The 18,857-nt window shown below is 45.1% G+C and overlaps 1 protein-coding gene across 1 annotated transcript in view; it reads left to right on the forward strand.

The window, feature by feature from the left end:
- Window positions 1-18,857, forward strand: part of ATP6V0D1 (ATPase H+ transporting V0 subunit d1) — a 96,291-nt gene that overhangs the window by 46,566 nt on the left and 30,868 nt on the right. The gene's annotated exons all lie outside the window — the stretch shown is intronic.

Genomic DNA, 18,857 nt, shown 5'->3' on the forward strand with positions numbered 1-18,857 from the left:
GAGTGAAATTGCCCTGGGATCCTGCTGACAGCGTCCTCGTCGGCTGCAGTGTCTTGGGCAGATGTGTATTCAAAAGGCTTCCACTCCAAAGATTCTCCAGGTGTCTCCCCTGCTAACACAACTGCCAAGATCTGCTTCAGTACAGACTGACTTAGTCTTCTTTTTTGAAGTTTTCCATGAGCATTGAGATCTTCTAGTTTAAAATAAACCCCAGGAGCTGCCATGCTAGCAGTATTTTTCCCCAGGAATTGAAATGGGGGGGGGGGGGGGTTTCAAATTTATGGGGGAGTGGGGAGGTCAGGGCCGATGAGGGGTGAGACCGTGAGGGTGAATGTGGACTGTATGGCACCATAGTAAAAACTGAAAAATGTTTTGTGACCATTTTATTAGATTTTAAAATCATCACACAAATTAAAGTTGGCTACTCAAGCCTTCTGTGAAGCACTACGTCTACATCCTTCTTGGTTTCTTGTTATAATTTTGCACAGCTATGTTAATGAACTTCTTGAATATAATACATTCAATTTTGGTGGCTTCTCGTGTGTCAGATACTTCCATTCATTCAGTTGATATGCTCATTAGTTCATTCACATGATCAGGCAGAAGGCGGCAAATTTCAAAACACAAAATTCTATTCAATGATGAAAAAGAACGCTCAATTGTAGCTGTTGTGACTGGGAGTAGCAAGAGATGAATTCCTGCTTCTTTCAGCCCAGGAAACAGAGCGTAAAGATCGGGTCGAGTCACTAGCGATGATAAAAAAAGAAGTTGAAGTCAAATCTTCCTTCATTCATCGTAGGATATTCCATTCTGTGTTCAAATTCTCTATTCTGTCCCAAGCACATGAGAGCTCCATTGCTGGTCGTGCCTCACTCCACTCAACTGTCGGTGTTTTATAGGACAGGCATCTGTAAAAGCTACGTAGAGGTTGAGTGGAATCTAGAAGTTGCTGTTATAGATTTTTAAGAATCAAGTCTGTGTACTTTTTCAGTTATCTTAACAAACACTTCTTGTCCTCTTCAATTAAGGATTCAATATAAATGCCTTCATTTGTCAACTTCTGGATGGAAGTCTTTGCTTCTTCCAGTACCTTTTCAATGGATAGCTCTCTGATCCAAATGTAGCTTCTATTGCTGGGCAAAGATCTACTACTGTTGTAGCAGATGCCTAGATGGCATTGTTTAATGACCCAAGTGGTTTCAGCAGTAGACTTATGAGACAGAACGGCAATAGTCTTCTCTGAATGTAGTAGCAAAAGTAATCCACCAGCCTCGCTACTTTGATCCATCCCATCTTGGTAGATACTTTCCAAAGTCAGTAATAACAGCTGGAGTAATTTAAAGACAACAGCCAAGGATCGCTCATGAGAAAGCCAGAGGGTTTTCCCAGGTTGGACTAATTTGAACTTCAGTCCCAGTGTATCTTCTATATTTTCCAAGATATTCAGTGTTTTTGGACTTTTGCTGAAAAAAGAATATAATGAAGACATTAAATTTGTAGCTTTTTAAATGTCTTTTGAAGAGTCTGCAGCTCGTACTAGCGCAAGGTGGAGTAGATAGCCTCTGCAGTGTGTATAGGAGAGACTAGGGTTACACTTTTCTCTGAGCAAAGCTTGTGCTCCACCATGTCTTCCAGAGAAGTTTGCAGCTCCATCAAATGCGCAAGCAGCCATCTGTTTGGAGTCCAATTGACAAGCATTTAACTCTTCTAAGATGTGGATTGTCACAGATGCAGCCAATCTGTCTTCTATAACTTGAACATCTAGAAATGCATCTACTGGCCTACCACTGACATCAAGATAATGTACACAATGACTTAATACTTGGTGACTATTTGCATCGGTGCATTCATCATGCAAATTTTTTGAATGTGGTGAGAGAGTTCTTCACTTTTTCCACTGTTGAGTCTTTCACTGTTGCACCACATGCATTTAGCCAGTCAGTTGAGTTTCCTGCAGAAAGACAGCGAGCATTTGCTGGTCTTGTTCGGAACCAGTGTTCAGCTTCAGGATGAACAAGTGACAGTGCATTTAACATTGGCCTCCAGTTTGTAGTGTGTGGTATCTCTTGCTTAAATAGAAAGGCCATGTTTGGTCACATGAACTGTGTTGTGTAACAGCCACATTAACACTCACTGGTGTTGTCCTTGGTCAGTGGAGACTCAGAGTTCAGAGCTGCTTTCATGTGAGTTCACCTCCCAGCTGGGGGGTAAGAAGGCACCTCGCTCGTTCCTCCAGCTGCTCGCTGTTCGCTCTGGCCACTGTTGTTGGTTGTGCCACCGTTCACTCCATCACTCTGCTTTAAGGCCCTTCACAGTCCATAGCCATTCTACCTGTCGTCGTCTCTTTCTCACGATTGAGATGTTGATTCCCACATCATATTGGCCCCTGATGCCAACCTCCATCGCCCCCTTGTTAAATTTTCAGGTGAACACCTTGGTGCTTTTTTTCCCTTGCTGCCCCACATGCTTGGCGAGATCTGCAAAACTAGCTCGTTGTTCTCTGTACATCTCTCCTTCACCATGAGGCCTACAAGAAACTTGAGCACCACCTGTCACGCTGACCAAGATTGTCTGATTGTTTCCTTAGACCAATGGAGGGAGTACGTCAGTATTGTGTCATTGGTCTCCTGTCTTGTACTTAATTGTAAACTCTTGGGGGGAGGGGCTCTTTTTTTGTTCTGTGTCAGTCCAGCACCTGGCGTGATGGGGCCCTCATCCATTACTGGGGCTCCTAAGAGCTACCATGATACAAGTAGTAGTCTAACCACAGGACAGAGAATTTCACCTTTGATTCTTTCATAGTCCAGTAATCTCTGGTTGAGCTAGAGGATCTTTTAGAAAGACATCCAATCTTGATTTAAAGACCTCAAATGACAGACTCAACCATACTCTTGATTTAGTTGTTCCAATGGTGGAATGCCTTCACCATTAAAACCTTGCCCCATATTTCCAGCTTTAATTTGTCTAGCTTCAGCTTCCAGACACTGGATCTTGTTATGCTTTAGTCTGCCTGATTTCAAGAGCGCTCTGCTATTGGGAAAACTTCTCACTATATGGGGGCTGGTAGATAGTGAGCAAGTCATGTCGTAAGCCTCTCTTGGGTAAACTAAATTGAACTTCTCTAATTTCACTGTCGAACTGGGTTTTCGTTGAATTGTTCTTGTGGTTCTTCTCTGAACCCTTTCCAGCTTTGGACACCAGCAGTGGACACGGCGTCCAGTAACAGTCTCAGCGATGCTGTATGCCCAGGTAATACCTTCTCCCTGCTCCTTCTCCTGTCTATGCATCATGGTCACAGCAGCTGCCTTAGCACAGCATCATGCTAGAAGCTGATGTTGGCTTCTACCGTGATCCAAGTCCTTTTCAGAGTTGCTGCTTTCCAGCATGCAGCCCCCTCAACCTGTAAGTGGGCCCTAGATTCTTTGTTCCTAGATTTACAAGTCTGCGTTTGGCTATAATAAAATACACGTTTCTGTACTCCTTTTACCGTGCAGTCCGGATTGTGCTGTGTATGTGACCAGTCCTTATTATTTGTCACCCAATCAGTCTGTCTACAAGCTATATCAAAAATTTATTTTTTTTCCTGAATATTTGATAGAGCTTTTGAATTGAGATTGGCCACGGCAGATCCCTGCAAGACTCCCCTTGAAACACCCCCATTGCCAATTGCTTTTTGAGATATGTCAGCCAGTTTGTAATCCCTTGAATATGTGCTACACTGATTTTATGTAGTGCTAGTTTTTAATCAGTCTTTGCGTGCTAAATCAAAGTATTTCATTACCTTAATAAACCAAACTTGTAATCTCTTCAGATACCAAGTTCATTTCACAAGTTCTGTTTTCCATACAATTCTATTGATTGGTACAGATTGTTTCCACTCTTTGATAGTCCTGTATCACCCCCTTCATTGTTTTTTTTTCACTTGGAGTTGGCTGTCTGATCAATAACTGCTTGACTTATCCCATTTGTCCCCTTAAAATATTGGAACAATATTGGATTTTTCCCTGTCCCCAAGAGCTGACCCTAGTTCTTTAAGGTTTATTAAAACACATGTGTGCAAGTTTTCTGTGCTTGCTGATTTTCAGTAATCTAAGTTGAATAGATGCTGTTTATAATCCTCTTTATTGTTGAAATAGGAAGTACCTTCCCATTATGATACAGCATCCAGCTTTTCCAAATACTGGTAATAAATATTTATTGAGCATTTCTGTCTTCTCTGCTTTATTACTGACAACTTACTATCTGTAACTTGGAATGGACCCATACCAGCGTTAAGATTCTTTTTTTTTTTTTTAACCCTGTAGGCCAAATATTTTTCACAGAAACCTTTGTAGCTTCCTTTATTAAGTGTCTGCTCTTCTTAACTTATAATTTATATTCATTGCCATCAACTGATCTTAGTTTCCATTTTCTGTGGTGCTTTTTAAGTGTGAAAGGGTGCGGGGGGGTGTGTGTCAATTTTTTGGCATCTTGGCAAATGTATTTTAGATTTTAAAGCTGAAATCTAACAAACTAGGTTTGCCAATTTGATAGTGTTATAGCCAATATTAGACTGAATCTAATAGGATAACCCCTTCTTATTGAGTCCAGGGAGCATTAGCTTACTAACTTTAACACTAGGTTCTTTTCAGGTCAACTTTTAACTTGAACAGTATTTCTCAAATCAAAACACTTGGTTATTCTTAACCAATCAGTTTATTAATGCACTCAGAACCACATCAACATACTTCACCAATAAAGCGTAGACACAACCAGTGTTCTAGGTGTGTACTGATCACACCAATACCAACTTGCAATCAGTTATCCCAGACTGTGACTGCGGCTCAGCAGTTATACCAAGGAACAGTGCAGATCACCAAGATTTCTTATTGTAGTTATAATAATCATAGATTCATAGATATTTAGGTCAGAAGGGACCATTATGATGATTTAGTCTGACCTCCTGCACAACGCAGGCCACAGAATTTCACCCACCACTCCTACAAAAAAACCTCTCACCTATGTCTGTGCTATTGAAGTCCTCAAATCGTGGTTTAAAGACTTCAAGGAGCAGAGAATCCGCCAGCAAGTGACCCGTGCCCCCCTGAAGGCGAAAAACCTCCAGGACCTCTTCCAATCTGCCCTCGAGGAAAATTCCTTCCCGACCCCAATTATGGCGATCAGCTAAACCCTGAGCATATGGGCAAGATTCACCAGCCAGATACTACAGAAAATTCTTTCCTGGGTAACTCAGATCCCACCCCATCTAATATCCCATCACAGGCCATTGGGCCTATTTACCATGAATATTTAATTACCAAAACCATGTTATCCCATCATACCATCTCCTCCATAAACTTATCAAGTTTAATCTTAAAGCCAGATAGATCTTTTTCCCCCACTGCTTCCCTTGGAAGGCTGTTCCAAAACTTCACTCCTCTGATGGTTAGAAACCTTCGTCTAATTTCTAGTCTAAATTTCCTGATGGCCAGTTTATATCCATTTGTTCTTGTGTCCACATTGGTACTGAGCTTAAATAATTCCTCTCCCTCTCCGGTATTTATCCCTCTGATATATTTATAGAGAGCAATCATATCTCCCCTCAACCTTCTTTTAGTTAGGCTAAACAAGCCAAGCTCCTTGAGTCTCCTTTCATAAGACAGGTTTTCCATTCCTCGGACCATCCTAGTAGCCCTTCTCTGTACCTGTACCAATCATCAGTTCTTTAGTACCTAACACACTTATCACACTTCCAGTATTTCTCCAAGGAGTAAGGATGTACTTGTCTTCAAGGCACTTGTGGGAATATGTGAGCCTTGCTATTTGAATGCATTGGTCCAAAAGGACAAATTTAGAATATCAAAAGCAATTGCTTAAAGTTAAGGCTCAAATCTCACTGGGTCAATTTGCTTGGACTTATATAGGAGGGAATGCATATAGCACTAGTTAAAATCTAAAATATGGTCATGTGAGGTCTCACTAAAGAATGCAGACTCAGCAGGGTAGCCCTCAGTTATATATGTTAACGAACAAAAGGGGAAATAGTCTTTGAAATCACAAAAAGAAAAGGAGGACTTGTGGCACCTTAGAGACTAACAAATTTATTAGAGCATAAGCTTTTGTGAGCTACAGCTCACTTCATCGGATTTTGAAATCACAGAATCATAGGACTGGAAGGGACCTCGAGAGGTCATCTAGTCCAGTCCCCTGCACTCAAGGCAGGAGTAAGTATTATCTAGACCATCCCTGGCAGGTATTTATCTAACAAGTCTCTGTGAAATCTCCAATCTGAATAATGACCTGTCGTGTCTTGCTTACAACACTCCTGCTAATACATCCCAGAATGAGTTCCCTTTTTTTTACAACAGTGTTACACTGTTGACTCCTATTTAGCTTGTGATCCCTATGACCCCCGGATCCCTTTCCGCAGTACTGCTTCCTCGGCAGTCCTCTCCCATTTTGTATGTGTGCAACTGATTTGTTCCTTCCTAAGTGGAGGACTTTGCATTTGTCCTTACTGAATTTCATCCTGTTTACTTCAGACCATTTCTCCAGTTTGTCCAGATCATTCTGAATTTTAATCCTGTCCTCCAAAGCACTTGCAACCCCTCCCAGCTTCTTCTAGTCCTGTTAACCCTATGGTGAGGGTAGAGTCCTTTTTTCATAGGGCTGGTCCAGGCATCCATCACACTGGGATTCTGCAACTTAGTGGGTTCAGTCAGTGCTTGGTCATGGGATGCTGGACAAAGGGCAAGGCTGTCCATGGAGGTCCAGTGAGCTCCGGGGTCCCACATGTTGACCTCAAGTTTATGCATCCTGACTCCACAGCGCTTGGGAGAGGACCACCAGCTGATTTCTGTTGGCTATTTTCCAACTGAGTGCTCAGATTTCATCTTGCTGCTTCTGTTGGCATCCAGAAGATGGTGTTAGTGTGTAACGCATTTCTTCAATCCTTGTCTTATCGGAGGCTTTTTATATTAGATTCATTTTAAGGATTGTATTTCTGTATCAGCTTGTGGTGTTAATTCAAATTAAGCAATTTCTTTTAATAAATTAAACTTTATACCCTGGTTTGGTGATTCTTTAACCTTCCTTTTTGTGCTATACGATGCCTGTCTCTCCTAGAATGCAACAATAATTTGTATTCCATACATTCTTTGACTGTATAGGAACGTGTCACATTATTTCGGGCTTACAATAGAACAATAAACGTTATTCACATAGAGAGAGTTTGTCTGAGTCACAGGGCAGGCAAATGTGCAGCTTCTGATTTGAGGTGAAAGACATGACTGGAGAAAACATGGCATATTAGATTTATAAGGCAAACAAAGTATAGTTGGTCACTTGGGGTGAAAATCATGTGATTTGCATTTCTTGGGTTAACAAGCAGTGCCTCCAATCTCACAAGTTACTTCTAGTTGGCTTAACTCACAGCTTCCCCACTCATCTCTTGATCTATTCATAGTGGGCTACTTTTGCATTGCAAAGCATAGTGTTGGGTAACTTTTTTTTTGGAGTTCTTTTCAGTTATGTTGGAAGGGTGAAAGAGATTTTATCCATATACAAATTATGAGACTCTTGCTAAGGCAGTTAATATTGAGCCATTTTATTTTCTGTTCTTTGAAAGTGGAACTCCTAATCTTAGGTGATCTGTGGGTCCTTAGACAAAGTGTCTCATGATGTGAATAATTTTCCTATTGTCTTTACTTACTAGGTAGATCCTAGTTTGGGATAAACAGGGGTGGAGAGCTTTTCTAACTTTTCAGGGCCGGGGGAATTAATAGTTGTTAGTCATTCAAGTTCTCTGTACTCCTTACAGCTCTTTTTTGGAAACAACATTTTTTGTGATTGAGGAATTGTGGATTTTCAGGCATCTCACGAAGTGTTATTACACAACTCCTGCTTTATTTATTAAATTCACACTTCTGATTAAACTTTTCTTTCCATTTTTTGTTTGGGGAAATTTGCTTGTTTTAAAAAATCAAAAAGTATGGATGCACTTAGAAGCAACTGCATAGGTAGGGTTCCAAAACGAGCTTAATATAGTGCATTGATTCTAGCTTTTTCTTTTAGCATGAAGCCTTTCGGTCTGAAAAACCCCACTGTTCGTTTTACGCCCTTTGAATTTTCTGTACAGTCTTTCCTTTTCACATACTTCTAAAAGGAAGCCCTTTGAAGTGGGCTCTGGCTGACATTTGTTCTTGACAGTCCAATCTGTCATTGTTGACTGTCTTTTTAAAAAAACATTGTCTACACACAACACAGCAGAGATGGCTCTTGAGAAGATCTGGTGCAATGGGTAGCTGTCTCAAAAATGGGATTTGGGATAATATTTTAGCTGTTGTTGGTCATGACCAGAAGCTGGAGCTGTGCCCCTAAAGCAGACTGAGGGCCAGCTCTGTGAAACCTTCTCCATTAGCCACTACATCGGTCAGATTTTTTCCTACGGCAGAGGAGCGTCTGTGCGCAGTTGCTGAAGGACTGTCCTCCACCAGGATGGGGGTAAGAAATTCAGCTAACTTAATCAATAAAAAATCTCCAGGAAACTAAAACAGACTTGGTTGTGACGTAGTTAGGCCTGTACAATGTACCTGTTACAAATCCACAGAAGCAGTGATGTGTAGGTAAGCCACCTAACAAACAATACGTTCCTTCTATTGTCCTTCGTGTCAGACACTCCTTACCACTAATGCAACTACTGTACACCATAGACCAAATGCCATAACCTTACCTCAGCCCCACTAGGGGTGCCAGCTTTACAGCACTGCTGTAACTGCTAACAACCCTCTACCAAGCAACCCTCTCCAACACAACCAACCGCAGCACCAAACATCCACCACTACTGGTGCTGGGGAAAAGTCATGCAATGATTGATTCATAGTTTAAGGCCAGAGGAGATCATCTGACCTCCTGTCTATCACAGGCCAGAGAATTTCACCCACTTATCCCTGTATTGAGCCCAATAACTTCACATTTGACTAAAGTCTCTTCCAGAAAGGCATCCCATCTGGATTTGAAGATCTCCTGAGATGCAGAATGCACCACTTCACTTGGTAGTTTGTTCCAGTGAATGACACCCTCACTGTTAAAAAATATCTGACACATTCAAATTAGAAATAAATCTGGCTTAAGGTTGCAGTGCACAGCTAGGGCTGTGACAATGGAAAGAGGTGGAGGAGTAGGGGGATGTCTTGTGAGAGGGGTTAAATATACACTTACCTGCTTCTGTGAGTATCTCAGGTATATTGGGTAGCAACTGGAACTGCTTCACAGTGGAGTTATGTGCATATATGTGTTACTGGCTGGGATTCTGTTGACGCAAAACAAATATAACCGTGTCTTAGTCACTCATCCCTAAGGCTACGGTTTAGTCACAGAGATCACGGCAGTCATGGATTCCGTGACTTTACCAGACCTCGGAGGGCTTCAGGAGGAGGAGGCAGGACTGTGTGCCCCTGCCCCTGCCCTGCAAGTGGGGCTGGCTGGTACCAAGACCCTGCAGCCCCAGCCCTGCTGCTTCCTCCAGGGGCTGCAGCAAGGGCCGTGCGCCCTAGCCCTGCGGTGTCCTGGTCTTGGCAGGGGCAATGTCCGAGCCCGGTGGCATACCGGGCTTAGTGGGGGTTCCAGCCAGGGCCGTGCACCCCAGCCCCATGGCTTTCGCCAGGGGCTGCAGCTGGGGCCACATGTCTGCCCGGCACCCTCCTTGCAATTTCCCAGGACCATGTGTCCATCTCCTCTCTTCTCTCCCCCCCCCCCCCCCCCCCCCCCGCCCCCCAGCTGTGGCCAGGGCTTGTTGGGGGCTGCAGTCGGGGCTGCACACCCCTGTCCCGCAGCTGCAGCCAACTCTGGAGCTGGGGCTGTGTGCCCCCTGCTATGACGGCTGGGGCTCTGTCCCCCACCGTGGTGCCCCTCCACCCCCAAAACTCTATTCCTCCACTCTACTTAGCCCAGCCCCCCAGTGACTTTTAGTAAAGTAACGTACAGGTCACTGGCTCCGTGAATTTTTGTTTGTTGCCCACAACCTGTTTGTGACTTTTATTAAAAATAACGGTGATAAAATCTTAGCTTTACTCATACCTAGGTGCCCATCGATTGCTCTACTAAAAATCAGTGGCCACCTGTATAAGAGAATGAGGTCTAATGTCGACTCACCCCATGTTGGGAATAGTACTGCTTCAGTTAGAAAACTCACCTGGAATTGGCAGACAGGAAGGAGATTCTACTACTGATAGCATGAGGTCTCCAGTGTGTGACCCTGGCTGAAGGCCCCTGTGATTTGCCAGTCTTCTTTAAGCACAAGAGATGGTGAGCCCCCCCCAAAGCTGGCAGTGGAGTAACTTGTGCTGGCATTTTTCCGTCTCGAAGTCCCACTTAGCTCAACAGAGAAATCTCAGCATCAGCCATAACTTGTCAAACCTGCCAGTGAGAGTGACCTGGTAAACATTCTTCCCCTGGGCCTGTTGTGAGCTGCAGCTGTGCATGCATCCCAGTGCCGGGGGGGCGGGTGCTGCAGTGTCCCCTCTTGGGGGCTCAGACAGCATTGGGACAGGCCTGTGTCGTGTAGCTCCCAGTCAGGTGCAGGTGGTGGTACGCTGGCCCCGTGTCTGTGCACCTCTGGCTTCTCTACTGTGACAAGAGCTGAGCATGGGGATGGCTTTCTCCGTGGCCTGGGGCAGCCAGAGAATCATAGAGATGTGGGACTGGAAGGGTCATCTAGTCCAGCCCCCTCCACTGAGCCAGGACTGCTTATACCTAGATCACCCCTGGACTCTCTCCAGTTTGTACACATCTTTCCTAAAGTGTGGTGCCCAGAGTTTGACACAGTTCTCCAGCTAACGCCTCACCCATGCCAAGTGGAGCGGGATTATTATTACCTCCTGTGTCCTACTTAGGACACTCCTGTTAATGCATCCCAAAATATTTGTGTTTTCTCAGAGCTGCATCACATTGTTGACTCCTATTCAATTTGCGATCTACTCTAACCCCCAGATCCTTTTCATCAGTACTGCCGCTTGATCGCTTACTCCTCATTTTGTAGTTTCCTTCCGAAGTGTAGTAATTTGCACTTGTTTCTATTGAGTTTCGTCTTGTTGATTTCAGACCAATTCTCCAGTTTTGTCAAGGTTGTTTGAATTCTAATCCTGTCCTCCAAAGTGCTTGGTGTCACCCGCAAATTTTATAAGCATACTCTCTCCACTCAGCTATCCAAGTCCTTAATGAAAATATTGAATACGATCAGAACCAGGACTGACTTCCGTGGGATGCCACTAGATACGCCCTCCCAGTTTGACAGTGAACCATTAACTACTCTTTGAGTACGGTCTTTCAACCAGTTGTGCACCCACCTTATAGTGATTTCATCGAGACCATGTTTCCCTAGCTTGCTTATGAGAATGTCATGTTGAGACTGTGTCAAAAGCCTTACTAAAATCAAGCTATATCACATCTACTGCTTCCCCCATCCACTAAGCCAGTCACCTGGTCACAGAAGGAAATTAGGTTGGTTTGGCGTGACTTGTTCTTGATAGATCCATGCTGGCTACGTTTTATAACCCAGTTATCTTCTAGGTGCTTACAAATTGTTTGTTCGTTAAAGTATCTTTCTAGGTAATGATGTTAGGCTGATTGATCTGTAATTCCCTGGGTCCTCTTTGTTCCTTTTTTGAAGACAAGTTTTCCCTTCTCTAGTCCTCTAAGACCTCACCATCTTCCGTGAGTTCTCGAAGATAATAGATAACTGTTCTGAGGCCTGTTCTTTCCCTCTTTTGGCTTTCATTCCACCCTCCCTGCCCCTGTTAATATTGTTTTAAGTATGTGGTCACCATTAATGTTTATAGTGAAGACAAGCAAAATAGGCATTAAACACCTCCACCTTTGTGATTTCTTGAGTTATTAGCTCTCCTTCCCTGCTAAGTAATTTACCTATACTTCCTTCATCTTTCTCTTGTTCCTGAAGTGTTTATATAACCTTTTCTTGTTGTCTTTTGTGTCCCTTGCTAGAGTGTAACTCATTTTGTGCCTTTCCCTTTCTGAACTTAGCCTGGTGCAGTCTTGATCTTGCCTGATCATTCCAGATTTTATTTGCCAAAGACAATACAGCATGTTCCTTTGCCCTGTCATTGGTTTTTTAATAGTTGCTTTGCCAGGGAATGGCTGCACTAAAACAAACATCTCTACAGTGAAAACATTTTACAGCTGGTTGCAAATTGATCTGAAGAGCGTAAAACCATCTTTCTTGGCCTGTCTTTCTTTAGTGTTAGTTTACTTTTGGTGCCCTCACGCTGGCCTTTGGCGTTGGTAGAAAGTGCTGCCTTAGTAATATTCCCAGCCCCTGCCAGCTGGGGAGCTTGGGAATGAGCTGAGATGTGAATGCTGCTCCCCTGAGCTGGCCTCCTATTTTACACGGGGTTTTATCCTGCCCTTGTCAGGGTATTGGATGGTCTTCCAGTTGTACATTAGGTGAGGTGAGACTCACCTGTCACACACGTGGCTCATTTTCTCCCTTCCCTACAGGGAGAATTGTGTGTGTGTGTAGGTTTTGTTTCGGTAGGGTCTTGTTTGGGGGATATTTTTAAATGTCCATAGTGCTCCGTGTCTGTCAGAGAAAAGCAGTTGGAGATGTGAGCCTGGTACTTACAGTAGAAGGTGGGGAGGTTTGGGGTGGTCCTGTAGTTCCTGGAGTGGTTTTTCCCTAGACTCAGACTGTCGTGTCTGCCTGCCCACCCCCACTTCCCCCGAAAGCGCTGTCTCTTGCCTAGACATGTTTTGCCCTGATGGTCAATAGGTCCCATGGTGCCTTAGGAACAGAGATGTTCACCAAGTTCCTCATTTTGGAGCTTTGATTTCTAAAGAAGACCACCAGCGAAGCTGGGTTGCGTATTAACATATCAGCATAGCCAGCGGAGCTGTGTGTAGTCTGCATGCTGCAAAGCCAGCCAGGGAAGTTGCCATGGGTCTCCTGTGTGGACTCAGCGCTGTGCAGAAGCACTGGGAGGGGGAGAAGCTTCTCAACAGCAGAACGCTGTAACGTGATCTTGCAGAGGATTTTTCTTATCGGATGATATTAAGCTACTTTGTCAGCGCTGGTGACCTGTTAACCCAGTGTAAGGGAGAGGGTGCTGCGCGCTTCACACCAGCCACGTCTCAGTAAAAGTGGCCCCATCACTCAGCATGTGGCATTTGAGAGTTGATACCTGGTGGGCCTGGCCGAAAGAGCTGGCCATCTGAATAGACCAACGTGGCAAGCAAAGGTAACAGGCACTGGGGTGAGTGGGAAGGAACGAACCTAAGTCATGTTGTGCTGGAAGTGAGTCCTGGGAGCGCTGAGCTGAAATAGAGGGGGATGTGACTGGGGAGAGGTGCAGGCAGCATGGGATTGTGGTGAGCGGTGGAAGTGAAGTGAGGAGAGAGCACTTGAGGCACTGGAAGAGGGGCAGGAGCAGCATGGGGCATAAAGATGACGGGAAGAGAAGGCAAAGAGGGGAGACATCGGGCCTTTCAAAGTGCAGCTTGTCAATAGGTGGTGCCCAACTGTCATGTGTCTTTGAAAATCTACCCCAAAAGGAGAGAGAAGACCTGAAGAATGGGCAGCATCCAGGGCTGAGGTGGGGAGTCTACAGAGCCCCTTCTGAGGACCACAGGGTTCAGTTTTGTATTGTCCAAAGAGGTGGGGAGAAATGTTGACCCTGTCTCCATTGTTAAAAGCACACAGTCAAGGTTAAACCGGAAATGTCCTTGTTCAACCATGATTCTAGGCAAAAGGGCCAAACGTTTGGGGGGGGGGGGGTGGTCTCTTGGTGTCACTTCCAAATCCTTGCTTTTGCCCATCCAGCAGTAGTTCTCTTCTCCTCCCACTTAGGGGAGTAGCATTGATTTGTTTGCATCTCAGGAAATGCCCCTCTCAGAGACTTCCACGTGATGGGTGGGCCATTGTTAGTTGTGATAGCCTTTCAACACATGGCTTGTTGGAAATTTGACTTTTTTTTCCCCTTTTTTTCTGACGTGACCACTGTAAACTCATTTATTTTATTTCCTTAGTGAGTGTAGTTTACCATCCTTGTCCGTTACCAGGGAGAAGATGATTTCTGACTCCAGAGATTAACTTTTATACTGTTCTTAGAAGGCTAACTGCAATCTCTCATAAAACTCCTGATAGCGTCACGTCAGGGCAAATTACCTTGTTAGAGAACTCCTCTGTGGTCAATAATCTTTTTGCAAGGAGTGTCCCTGATTCTTTTATGCCTTTTGTAATAACTTTCAGACTCAGAGGCACAAGCTGGCTGTCAAAATGCTAGCTCCAACACAAATAGCTGACTGTTCGGCTCAGAGTATTTATAGAGTCATGTTGTAGGGCAGCTACCGCAGGTATTAAGTGTACTTGAAGCAGCAAAACCACTTCCTGAATTCAACAAATATCTATATGGACTTGCGGGATGGAAGTGATTTTAGGCGGTTCTCAATGTTCTGCCGCACTGACTTTGTGTAAAGGCTTTGTTCTTTGTATTAGCCTGACAGAACGAACTGTCCTGGTTTTTTTTTGTTTGTTTTTTTTAATGTTCCTTTATACGTTTTGGATAGATTCTTTATTTGTTGTTTGTTCGGGATAGCTCCCAAACAGTCAGTTTGAACCTGGTCAGGTTGTCTGTTGGGCTAAAAGCTTTTCTGAAGTGGATTGCACTTAGTGTGTCACTGTAACATAGGGCTGTCATTGGTGGATTCCCTCAGATACCACTGATGCTACAGAGCCTAAGGTTAACTCTCATGAACTGCCTCGTGCAGTTGCATAGCTTGATGTCTTCATCAAAGCAGAGTCACCCGGTGGGGTCAAACGCCCTGTAATAGACAGGTTCCTTACTTCGTGTCCTCAGTCAATGGAACGGCCATCTCTGCTCGAAACTCCCATTGTGTCTCTTCTGTCAGTGCCTTCCTGATGTCCAGAGAGATGGATATACCTGCCTCCTTGGCAGACCCAGGAGTTGGGGGTGGTGTGGAATCCCCTTGCTCTGGCTGGTCCTACATCCCCCTTTCTTTGGGCCGGGGCATTATCTTTCACCTAGGAGCCATGCTTAATATATTAAAGGTGTCTGAAAAGGGTGGGCAATGAGGTGGATAAATTTTCAAATCATGCAGTCATTTAGGTTAGTTGATTCTGGAGAAGACTGAGGCTAGGTTAAAAGGGCTCCCCTTGCTGGGCTCTAAGAAACACCCAGGGAAGGGACCTGGCGTTGCCGCACAGCTCACAGAGCCAGCAGTCTCGCTATGCATGAGAATGGGGCGGAGAATACAGAGAGCATTGCTGCTCTGTTCTAGAACCTCACCGGGAAGGCTGTTCGGCTCCAGTCACCGCCCTTCAGGAGGGGATAGAGTAGCAATAGATAAATGAGATCCCTGGAAGGCTTCTGTGTGAGGGGACAGGATGGTGTCCAAGCTAGCGAGTGGCGCCAAGGAGGGAGGCTGGGAACTCCTGATTGCTCTTTCCCATAATATACGAACAAAGACATTCACTGAAAAGCAGAACATGTTAAGAGAGAATGGGAAACAGTGAGCCTGTGGAACTCCTGGCCACAAAATAGAGTTGAGGCAGAGCTTAGCTGCATTAAATAATGAAATTGGTAGTAAAACCCACAATTAGCGCTTAGAGGACTCAGATGAAGACCTAGCACCTCCTCACTGGAGCTGCTATGGAGAAACTTCCGCTCTGGGCAGGCCATGACACACAGCCCACTGTGGTGTTTCTTGCACCCCTTCCTCTGACCACTGTTGGAGATGAGCTCGGTGGGCCATGGCCTGAGAGTTCTGTGCTTACAGGCCCCTGGTTTCTCTTGTATTTGTGTCTCTTCCCCTTTTCTCTGCCACAGGTGTGTATTGCCGGGGAGGATCTTCTCCGCACCCTCCAGCCCCGCCATTTCTCATTCTCACTCCTACTGGTCTGTTAAAGGCTGCCAGGAGAATGTGAGACTGAAGCCCAGCTGCGGGAAACAGCCGGGGGATGGGGTGGGTTCTAGCCCATGGAAGCTTTTGCCCAAATAAATTTGTTAGTCTCTAAGGTGCCACAAGGACTCCTCGTTTTTTTTGCACATCCCTGTTATTCCTGTGTAACTTAGGAACAGTAATTCCTGCCACTGGTGAGTAGGCTTTGAACTGAGTGACTGCTGGAGCCAAGTGGGCTGTCTCTGGTCAGTGAACGACAGATACTTTCTAAGCCGTCCCCCCTCCCCCCCCCAGCAGAGACTCCCTTTTTGGGCTGGCACGCCCCCTACCCCACTCCCCAACTTACTTCTGCTCCTCCTCTGCGCTGGGCAGACCTGGGTTCTGCTGCTCAACTTTGAATTGAAGTTAATCTTACAACAGTGCTATTGGATGGAGCAAAAGTCTTTCCATGGCTGCCTGGGTTAAGGGGTAGTGCTCCCTGTGACGAGCAGACCTTTCTTGACACTACATGGTCTACAGGGCACATCCCAGTGTACATGTGCTACAGGGCACATCCCAGTCAATGATCGAGAACCTACAGCAAGGGGAAACCATGCTGTCGCTAGTGTAAAATGAACCCCAGATCCAAAATTCTGAGGAGGCTTTCTTAGTGACACCATAGTTAAGGCTGCGTTGAAGTTTTTCCATTTGGAAGAGGGATTTGAGTCTTTATTTGGGGATGAAAACAAACATCATTCTAGGAGCTCTGCAGATCTCGGAATAAAAGCTTTACAAGCCACTTTGGCAAAAATGAAGAGACTGATTTAGCTGGCTGAAGAGGGGTGGTTCAGGAGAACTGTGGAAGATGATCCAAGGACTTTGAAGGAAGAAGTAACAGTGTGTCAGAACCATTTGCATAGGCTTTGAAAAGTCTTATAGGACCAGCAGTTCTCTGACCATGCCATCCTGAATGGCAGAGACCCCACTCCTTCCACGTCTGTCCAAAGGAAACCACGTTTTCATGGACATTAGGAATGAGCCTCAACATTGTGCTGGAAATTGTTGTATAACCCAGCTGCCTCTAGAACTGAACGATGACTTAAAGGAGCTATTTCTCCCGATGGGTATGAGAGCAGGCATTCCAGTTTGCTATTACAGTGGCTTTTAGTTCTTTAAAAAGGGGCCATGGAATTTGTTGAGGGTTCACTTCCCTTCCAAGGGAGAGGACTGTATGACAAGTGCACGATGAGAGGAGAGTTTTACACTTCTCACTACCAAACTTTCAGCGCACAAATGGAGAATTGGATGGAGAGTATTGGTCTGATCCTTCAGGCCTGATCCTGCTTCTTTCTTAGAAACACACAGTGTTGGTGATGTTTGTTTTCACCAAGGTACAGTGGGGCAATAAAATTACATAATTCAGTTCAAAGTAAACTTTGAGCGCATTACCTATGGTAGTTGGTAAATACAGAGCAAAGTATAGTTCAAGTTATTTCTTTAACAAACAACACTCTGCCTTGGTAACGAGCTATTACAGTACCAAGAACAGGGCTTGGCATGTTAACTGCAAGCCATCTGAGAGCCCGAAGGTGTGCTGCTCTCCCTGGAGTGCCTGCTCACCTCAATGTCTGGCTCTTGAGATGGGGCAATGCTGCGCCCAACTTTTCTCTGCAAGATCAATTTCTTATGCCTGGAGGTCAGGCTCTTCGACACTTTCCTTTCATCTTTTCTGCTCCTTTAAAGCCACATCACACTAGCTGCTTTTTGGGTTTACAGCATCACTTCAAGCATCTTACACTTGTTAAACACTGTCCATACATGCTTGTAAAATGTTGCAAACATCCCAAGGGCCTGCGTGAGGGTGCCAGCTCAGAGCAGGTCAAATACCTTGCTTTGCCGGGACCACGTTAGAATATCCCAGTTCAGTGCTGGTATAGACTAGAAAGTCTTCCCCGCAGAGGTTCTGCCAACAGTTCTTTGGGCAAGAGTGTTCACATTTGGCTGCCTTTGTCGGTGCAGCGTGTCCTCGCAACGCCAGGTAGCACCAGCAAAAGACATGTGGCACTGTGGGTATGCCTCCCAGTGTTTCAAGCACCACCATCGGGTGCTTCATGTTGTGGGAAATTTTTGTAGCATATTGTGGGATAACACTCTGCTCAGAATTGTGGCTGTTTAGGTTAAAAATCCCCCCTTCCCTCTGGTCCATCCCCAAATCTGCTCTTTCATACCAGTTTTCTATTTGCCATCTTGCTGTCAAACACAGATGTGAAACCATCAATTGAGCGCTTATCTGTTTTAGAGACAGGGTGACTGACTGGGGTTTTTTTGTATTTGTGGAACCGCAGCCCCCAGCAGTGTACTGAGAACACTGAGTGGATGATGTGGACAGTGAATTGAACTAGCCAGATGCCGCAGGCATTCACTGACCAGCTGCACGGACAGCCACGGTTCTGAGTCAGTGAAACAAGCACGCAGTAGTGGAATCAGATCATGATGCAACGCTGGGATGACTGAGTGACTGCAGGACTTTCAGATGCAGAAGGCCACGATTTTGGAGTTGTACAGAGCTGCCCCAGCACGGAGACCAAAGTGAGAGCTGCTTTGACAGTGGAGAAATGGGTGGCAATTTCACTCTGGAGGCTTGCTAACATACAGGCAGTTGTCATGCAGGTATGCAAGGCCATTAAGTGTATCCTGCTGCACAGGATTGTAATTCTAGGCAACACAGAAGAAATAAGAGAAGGATTCAATTAAATGGACTTCCCTAGCTTGGGGGGTTGGGGAGGAATAGAGGGGACACAACTTGATTCTGCTTCCCTCTTAGTAGTAAACAAAGGGGTGCTTTTCCCATCGTTATGCAAGCATTGGCGATTCGCCGGCTGGGGAAGGTGTACGACACTTGCATCTTTAGGAAGATAGGACTGTCTGGTAAGCTGCAAGCAGGCATTTGCCAGACTGGCATATTCATA

The sequence above is a fragment of the Chelonia mydas genome, chromosome 12 (assembly GCF_015237465.2).
Source record: "Chelonia mydas isolate rCheMyd1 chromosome 12, rCheMyd1.pri.v2, whole genome shotgun sequence".
NCBI classification, from domain to species: domain Eukaryota; kingdom Metazoa; phylum Chordata; order Testudines; family Cheloniidae; genus Chelonia; species Chelonia mydas.